The sequence below is a fragment of the Eurytemora carolleeae genome, unplaced genomic scaffold (assembly GCF_000591075.1).
Source record: "Eurytemora carolleeae unplaced genomic scaffold, Eaff_2.0 scaffold79, whole genome shotgun sequence".
Taxonomy (NCBI): domain Eukaryota; kingdom Metazoa; phylum Arthropoda; class Copepoda; order Calanoida; family Temoridae; genus Eurytemora; species Eurytemora carolleeae.
In genome coordinates this window covers 282,629-291,476 of record NW_019396020.1, presented here as the reverse complement: position 1 = coordinate 291,476, position 8,848 = coordinate 282,629, and the positions used below count along the sequence as shown (strand labels likewise).

The window sequence follows — 8,848 nt, the reverse complement described above, 5'->3', positions numbered from 1 at the left end:
AATAATGAGATAAATAAGCTAAAAGCTTGATATCGGAAATCCATTCAACATCAACTAGATTATAAACAGGAATAGACATTGTCACGTTACATGATAAAATCTTTCAATATATATCTGTCAAGAAATAGAGAAAAATATTCTTGTGTTGTTGCTATAAAGAAAATCAGCTGATCTGCTCAATTTTCTTCACACTTCACTGAGAGAGTAAGAGAGCGAGACTGAGAGTCCTGAGTTGTGCGTATTAACCGCTAGGGGGTCTGTAAGACTTAGTAGTCCTCTTGCCCCCCCCCTGGGAGTTCCTGGCGGCCGGCACTGCCCCCCTGGAAAATACAAAATTAAAAGGAAACTACGTTTAAAAAGTAACACCTGACAATAACAAAGACTAAGGATTTGTCTGAATTCACTGTTAATACGAGGAGAGAAATGTTTTAGCCTTCTAAAAAGAATTCTTCATTACACAAGATGTACTATAGACGGAGAGCAGACTTAACGATCTTGCACTTATAGCTTTACACCCTATAAGGCTGTCTGAGCTCTCTACTGAAAAAATTATTGAAATGTTTGTGCAAGCAATCACAGAAAATTTGTAGCTTAAAAGAGTTGGTGAATATGTAGATTGAGTAAATTCTATCTAAAAATTTCAGAAGAAATTTCGTTTATTAGTAAAAATATAATTTTTAATGATGCTGTGATTATTGATTTAGTTAGCTGTGATGGAGTTAAGTGATAAATTTGTAAAATTAAAAAGTTAGTTTTTCAAGCAAAGGAATAATTTTTAGACTCTAAGGTTAGTCACACCCAAAAATGTAGTCTTTTTGGTGTATTTTTATGGTGAACAAAACAAGTCCAGGTGGGAGGGGGGCAAAAAAAAATTTAAAAAAGGTATCAATATTTTTTCGAAAAAGGTGTTTTTAAGGGGGGGGGTGACAATATTGCCAAGAGGGGGGACCCCAAATTTTTTTTGCGCGCTTACGCGCGCACATGGTTGCCCCCCCCCCAAGCAAAAGCCCTCGTACGCCCCTGGCTAGGGGCAGCATTAGAGGAATGGTATGAGACCTGTGTGTATTTTGTACCTATACAATTTGTAAATTTACATGTAAATTGTAAATTCTCTGTGTAAAAGGATATATACCTGTGTATCTCGTAAATCCTCTGTGTAAAGGTAATAAATATCCTTGTGTAAATTGTAAACTCTCTGTGTATAGGTAATATCCCTGTATAAAATATTTACTTTAAAGGTTACATACCTGTGAAAAATATTTACTTTATATCAATTGTAATTGTAATGTAAATATAAATTGTAAAATCTTCGTTTAAAGGTTACATCCCTGTGTAAAATGTTTACTTTATATTAATTGTAAATGTAAATGTAAATTGTAAATTCTCTGTGTAAAGGTTACATCCCTGTGTAAAATATTTACTTTAGATTAATTGTAAATGTAAATGTAATGTAAGTGTGAATTGTAAATTCTCTGTGTAAAGGTTTTATCCCTGTGTAAAAATATTAACTTTATATTAATTGTAAATGTAAATGTAAATGTAAATTGTAAATTCTCTGTGTAAAATATTTACTTTATTTACAAGTAAATGTAAATTGTAAATTCTCTCTGTAAAGGTTACATCTCTGTGTAAAATATTTACTTAATATTAATTGAAAATTTAAATGTAAATGTAAATTGTAAATTCACTTGTAAAACAAATGGAAATGTATCATGATGATTGCATGGCATGACACATATTGTTGAAACGTTAAAAGTTCTATTTTTTGTAATGTAGACTTAGTTCTCTTCTTATATTGAATATATATGTTAGGAATTTACAGTCTTGTGACGTAAATAATAATAAAAATAATAATAATAATAATAATAAAAATAATAAAAATAATAATAATAATAATAATAATAATAATAAAAATAATAATATTATATGCTCGGTCATACTGCTTTTAATGCAGGGGTCGAGTCAACACACTCGCGGTTATGGAAAATAAAAACATTATTAACAACGGTCAGAAGAGTCAGAATTGAAGTATTAACATAAAATAAAATTAATATTATCATTAAACTAAAACCTGGATGATCTTTGAAATTCAAGATAATTAATACAGACTTAATATCCTAATCCTAAACATGCTACTACGTCCCTGCAGTTTCAGCCCTTGCAGCTAGGAACAAATTATTATAAAGATCTAATAACAATTCTATAGTTTAATTTCAAATTTCTAAGTTAAGTTGTTTGATTTTTACAGAGAAAGCTTAGTTTTTTAGAATCAAGACAAAACTGGGTTTCCAAATGGCAAACTGTATGGTAATTGTCACTAATTGGTATTATATCTATTATATGTTTACAACCTGTTTTTGGTTCTGCAGTCGGAATTCTTTTTTACTTTGATCTTATAATCTCTTCATTCAGCGAGATATAGATGGATACTCCAAGAATGATCAGAAGATGTAAAAACTGAATCCATCGAATAAATTCCTATGAATTGAGTTACATAGCTCAGGGTATGTTGTATGGTACGGAGAGCGCTCTACCGGCAGGGGAGTAAACTCTAACAGCCAGGATCATGCCCAGTAAACAAAACATGGCTTAACCAATCATAGCACAGAGATTTTCACGTGACCATGTGAAAGCCAATGGAAACTTGGGAGTTGAGCAGTTTTACTTCATACTAGGAGTGAGACACATCGAGTGAGGTGAAACAAGTAAAAGTTAGTTATAGAAAATACCGGTTTCACAGTTATAAGGTTGGTTTTATTAACTCTAATATTTTACAGAAATGATATCCCATGTTTAACTTTTATTCAATTTTACTTGACGCGCGTTGAAAATGAATGGTTTCAGGTTTTTTTTCTGGTTGAATGAATCGACATTTCATCTCCAGGTTCTTCATGTATAGTCAGATCACTATAATACACTATACAGTTTAATTTATTACCCGAGTTTTTAATAACAATGTGCAGTTTTATTTTTAAATTCTTTAATACACATTTTACACTTTCTTATGGTAAGATTAAAATTTATAAACTTTAAAACTATAATATGCAACGAATAACAAACCTATCTGTATATCGACATATTTTAAGTTATAATTTGATTGGGCCTGTCCTACAGAAGGATTTTATTCTAAATTCGTACAAAGTAGCGCATACGACCTTTTTCGCTTGTTTGAAATAATAGACCAACGAAAAGGTATATAATAATAGCAAATACAATAAGCCTTCACTTAATTAGCAAAAACAGGTTTTAGGTTAATCCTAAATGACTTTTAACCAAGGCTTCTAGTTTACCGTAATTCAGTCAATTATTTTATTTATTTTATGGTTTTTTATGCGCCAACCTTTTATTCTATACAATTACGTCCAGAAATCATGGGAGAAAAGAAACCACTTATAAATCGTCTTCGATCTTTACGTCTCTCACGATAGTTTCAGTAGAAGTAAATATTTACTGTTATAGGGCCGATATAAGGATTCATATCTTTGATTGGATAATGAGATATATAGAAAGATAGATGTTACCGCCATGCGATTTCTATTGGTTCAGAATAGACACCAAACACAGGGCTGAACCCTGATTAGATCAGGCGCTAATGGACTCGGCATACTAGAGTGCTCTACATAAAGCGTTAAAACTAAAAAACCATTGACATATCTGAAATGTGGTGTACTATAAATCAAAATTGCCAAAAAAAAATATTTTTAATAGAGGATATCAAAGACGATTTTAATTGGCTAGTTTCTATGTTTATTTTCAACACATCCTGTACTTTAATTTTAGGCTTTTTAAAATTCAAAGGAGCTGATTCTTTGGCATACAATTACATTTTCTAGTCCTTGTAACTTTGCAACCTGATGTTGTTTAATATTTTAAACTTATATAATTTGATATCTATAAGGATTAATAGTTTGAAATATCTAACTTTCTTTAAGATTTGGTTGCATATAAATATTTAGGATTTAGAAAGAATTTGTGGCAAAGACTCAATTCCTTTGTAAAGTTTTAAGAGTGCAGTACGTTAAGGGTGAACTATGGATTCAATCCTCTAATGGAATGTGAACTAGGAAAAAGAATAAATGTTCAACATATTGTGTTCATGTATTAATCCATTCCTACATCTTAGATTAGTTTCGTCACATCATCAATCCTAATCCGTCCCTTCATTATTATTATTAATCATCATTACATGCAGTAGAATATATTTGCTTACTCAACTACACGTTTTCTTAACACCATTATATGGCTTAGGGGAGGGGGATCAACCGGCGGCGTGTGCCCCCTGTAAGATTAAATGGAAGGTTTACCCCGTGTGCCCCCCCCCCACAACCAAAATATTCCGTTACGGGCCAAGTTCTGGTGGTGGTGCACTTTTCCCCCTTTTAAATCAAATATGTTTTGAATTTTCGTGAAACCTAAAGAGAAGTTGTAAGAAAAGTTGAACTTGAAATTTGCCCAACCGTTCACTCTCCACTAAACGCTACAATATATCTTCGGTCAGTGTACGGCATATTACTGCAGAACTCACCGAAAGCTTAGTTGAAGGTGCTTTATGCACTTATTTTAGCAATGCACAGTGCAACAAAACAAACTTCACAAAGCAAATTAAAGTTCTATACCACACCTCCTAATCTTTTTACATTGCATTTTAGATTTTCATTTTCTTTTCATTCAAAAAGACTATTATGGATTATGTTTAGACGAAAGATAATTAAGTACTGCCAGGAACTACTTACTACTTAGGACTGCACAGACCTACGATTAAGGGACTGAATAGTGGACGAATATGACTTGTGGATAAATTACAAAAACCTACTATTGTCTGTAATTGGGGACTTTATATACATACAGAGCGTCCCATATCATATTAGATTATCTCCAATCTTTAACGCCAAAATACGCAAATAAAACTCAAAAATCTAGCATTTTATGCATAAAAAATTTCTATTAACCTTATTAAATTTTTTGAAATGTTTCGTTCTTCTTAAATTTTCTGATTTATCCCCCAAATTGTAATTAAGACCCATTGACGCGGTCTAATTTGATGTGGGACACCCTGTAGTAAATATGACTCACTAAGAAATACATGAAAAGACACCAGAAGAATAGAAATTTTTTGTCGCTTCGCTCACATGTTTAATTAATTTACTCATGTCGTTCATTTTAAAGCTGTTGGAAGTATATATATTTTTAAAAAGATTTTTACTTAAAATCCTGAAAACAGCGCTTTCTTTTTGAATTTTTTTTTGACAGTGGGGTACAGCCCCTCTTCAAAAGTGATAGTTGCACCACTGGCAGTGTACTATATATAGTGTGACAAAGCTTTATATTTGTATTTATTGTATTCTTTGTAGAACATATATCCAATAAAACAATAAGAAATACCACTTGCCTTTAATCCTCTGTATCGAAAGTCTGGACTGGAAACTTTAGATCTTCAGTAAAACTTAGTTTCTTTGATGTGAGATGACAGAATTAGATTTTAGGAGAAAAACATTCAATGCTTAATTTAAACTTTGGGAGAGATATTTATATTAAACCATTTAAAGGAAGTGTTCGCGAAAAATAAATGGGGGTATTATAGGCTTAATGCGATAAAAAAACGCTTTTGATCGCTAATAATCTTACTTCTCTCTGTTGTGTTTATAAGGAGAAAATTGTTAAAAACGACTTATACCGAAGAACGTAGTGTCCATACAAATTCAGAAAGATGCAACATTCAACTCGGATCGTAAATAGATCAATTTAATTCCAAACAAATCATTCAGATATTACAAACAATAGTCATCGATTATTTTGCGACGCATTCGTAAATTGTTGATATTTCATAATATTTTGTATTTTTAATGATCTGAGAGTTACTTTTGAAAACATTGAAAACTGTTTCGAGGATTTTTGATAATGAAGACGACATTTTCATATTTGCCAGGAATGTTCGAAAATCCAACGCCAGCGAAAATTATTTTAAAAAAACAAAATCGAAAATATCATGAAATATTAACTATATACGAATGCGTCGAAAAATAATCGATTACTACTGTTTGTAATAACTGAATGATTTGTTAGGAATTAAATTGATTTGTTTACGATCCGAGATGAATGTTGCATCTTTCCGAATTTGTATGGACGTTGCGTTCTTCGGTGTGAGTCGTTTTTAACAATTTTCTCCTTATAGGCGCAACAGATAGAAGTAAGATTAGTAGCGATCAAAAGCGCTTTTTTATAGCATTAAGCCTATACCCCCTTTCATTTTTCGCAAACACTCCTTTTAAAAGGGTCAACATATTTATTACCTCCCCCCTAACCTTTAGGAAAATGCATACTCCTTGATATCGAACCAATAGATTCATCTACAAATGTCAAGTACTTTTAGATGAATTCATTTAGTCTATGGTATTTATATATTTTGGGAGAAATTATTCCCCCCCCCCTGGTGGTAAGGAATGATTAAGGATTAAGAATTAAGGAAAATAAATGAACTATTGGACAAAAAGATCAAATATATTGATGTTTTTTTTAAAACTTTTTTCCTTTAATCTATGAAAATCATATGAAAATCCTAGGGGGGGGGATGTTAATTCTTCAAAAATACATCGAATTAATACTTTATAAAGGATAGGGAGGGAGGGGAGAGGGGGGTGTTGTTTGTTTGCTAATTTCCTGGCTTAGATTCATGTTTACCATCTCAAGTGTTCTATCACGTTCTCAGGATAGAACATAATCTTAGATATATAGATGTATACTATCCTGTTCTCAGGATAGAACATAATCTTTGATATATAGATGTTAACTATCATGTTCTCAGGATAGAACATAATCCTAGATATATAGATGTATACTATCCTGTTCTCAGGATAGAACATAATCTTAGATATATAGATGTATACTATCCTGTTCTCAAGATAGAACATAATCTCATATATATAGATGTATACTATCATGTTCTCAAGATAGAACATAATCTTAGATATATATATACTCCAACAGCTGTCCTGTAGCTTCTTGTTTACATACATCCGTTCTTTAGCTCTTGTTTACGGAGTAAACTCAAAACTGTCTTTAACATCTTGTACACAGGTTGTTTTTGAGACCGATGGGGAGGAGATATCATCTCAAAACATCCTTGGAATTAAACCCGTCACTACAGTCTACACCTGCTTTTTCTTGTCTTGAGGATAGAAAATGTCTGAATTAATTTTATTTGATATGTTCATATTTATCAGTGTAGGTCCACATGACTCAGGATTTACACCTTATCCTCCGGTAAATATTTTAAGAAAGAAATGCAAAGCTGTATTTTTACTCTTCCAAGATTCCATGAAAATGCATTTTGAAACTTGTAAGTTATATTCTTGCTGAATCTAAATATTACACGTACATGCTTAAATTTGATCACTAGGCGCCAGTAAACCTCGAGCTGAGGGGTGACGGGAGTGACTAGAGAATATACAAGATTTATAAAAACTAAAAACGGCTGTTTTTTTATTGTTTTGAGTAATTTTGATAGGCTCTCCTTTAAAAGTTTCTAGGTTGGTTCCTTGTGTAAATCTGCATCAGATCTAATGAGCTAAGCTTATCGTAATGATTAACGCTATTCTATCGATTACAATTACATACATAAATCTACGGGACTTTCGAGATCAATCATTTGCTCCATCTATCTGTTTAGGACGTGCACAAATGTCTTTCTCTAGATCTCCGTACTTTGTTTCATAAAGCCCTTTAATGTTCTCTCTCTCTCTCAATATCTAATGTCTAATGAACTAACCTCTAGAATGTTGTCTATTGTCTAATGAACTAACCTCTAGAATGTTGTCTATTGTCTAATGAACTAACCTATAGAATGTTGTCTATTGTCTAATGAAATAACTTCTAGAATGTTGTCTATTGTCTAAATGAACTAACCGTCGTATGTTAGTCTGTTTAGGGCGAATTACTGTACAGAATATGGTCAAGAACCGGGCTACCATAGGATCGGGTCAGTACATGCTGTTATCTGGCAGGCCTGTACAAACTGGGCAGGTCTTGTTCAAATTTAAATTTACTACGGCCCAGAGTGACATGAATATGAACATGGCACACTCCATTCTAAACATATATATCTCAGAGTATGAATGAAAGAGATTTATCAGCTTTTTAGTTTATTGATCTAAATACATCTGTTGAAGGTTATTCTCGATGAATTGGCTCTCTATGGTATCTGAGAAACTGTGGTTCGCCTGTTCCAGTTCAGTGTCTGTCTGAGCAGCCTCCTCAATCTCAATATCTTCCGTATCTATCTAGGCAACTTCTCCAACTCAATATCTCGTTTAGCTGCTCCAGTTCAGTATCTATCTAGGCAGCTTCCTCAACTCGATATCTCGTTTAGCTGCTCCAGTTCAGTATCTATCTAGGCAGCTTCCTCAACTCGATATCTCGTTTAGCTGCTCCAATTCAGTATCTTTTACACTGCAATCTTAGCTGCTTCCAGAGTCTCCGCTACTGTAGCTGCCCCTACAATATGGGATGTTTTCACTACATTCCCAGCTGGTTCCTTTAGTACCAGGGCTGCTCCTAGAGTCTCTGCTATGTTATCTGTTCAGTACCGGAGCTTCTCCTAGAGTCTCTGCTATGTTATCTGTTCATTACGGGAGCTTCTCCTAGAGTCTCTGCTATGTTAGCAGTTCATTACCGGAGCTGCTCCTATGGTTCTGCTATGTTAGCGATTCATTACCGGAGCTGCTTCTAGAGTATCTTGGCTCAAGATTTTCTTGTTCCTTAGCTTCTTCTACAACAGGTCTGTGAAGCGCTGTCTGTAAAGAGCAGCGTCTCCTGTCCCAAAGTTATCTAGTTTGCTTCTACAGCAGATATG

General features: G+C 33.1%; 1 protein-coding gene across 2 annotated transcripts in view; it reads left to right on the top strand.

Annotated features, from left to right (window-relative positions):
* The first annotated feature begins 2,574 nt into the window (after positions 1-2,574).
* Positions 2,575-8,848, top strand: part of LOC111694839 (uncharacterized) — a 58,246-nt gene continuing 51,972 nt past the window's right edge. Inside the window, exon 1 of one of the 2 annotated variants that reach the window (XM_023463905.1) lies at positions 2,575-2,747. The gene's annotated coding sequence lies outside the window, so the exon portion shown is untranslated. The remainder of the gene's footprint in view (positions 2,748-8,848) is intronic. The other variant, XM_023463977.1, reaches the window with a different exon arrangement.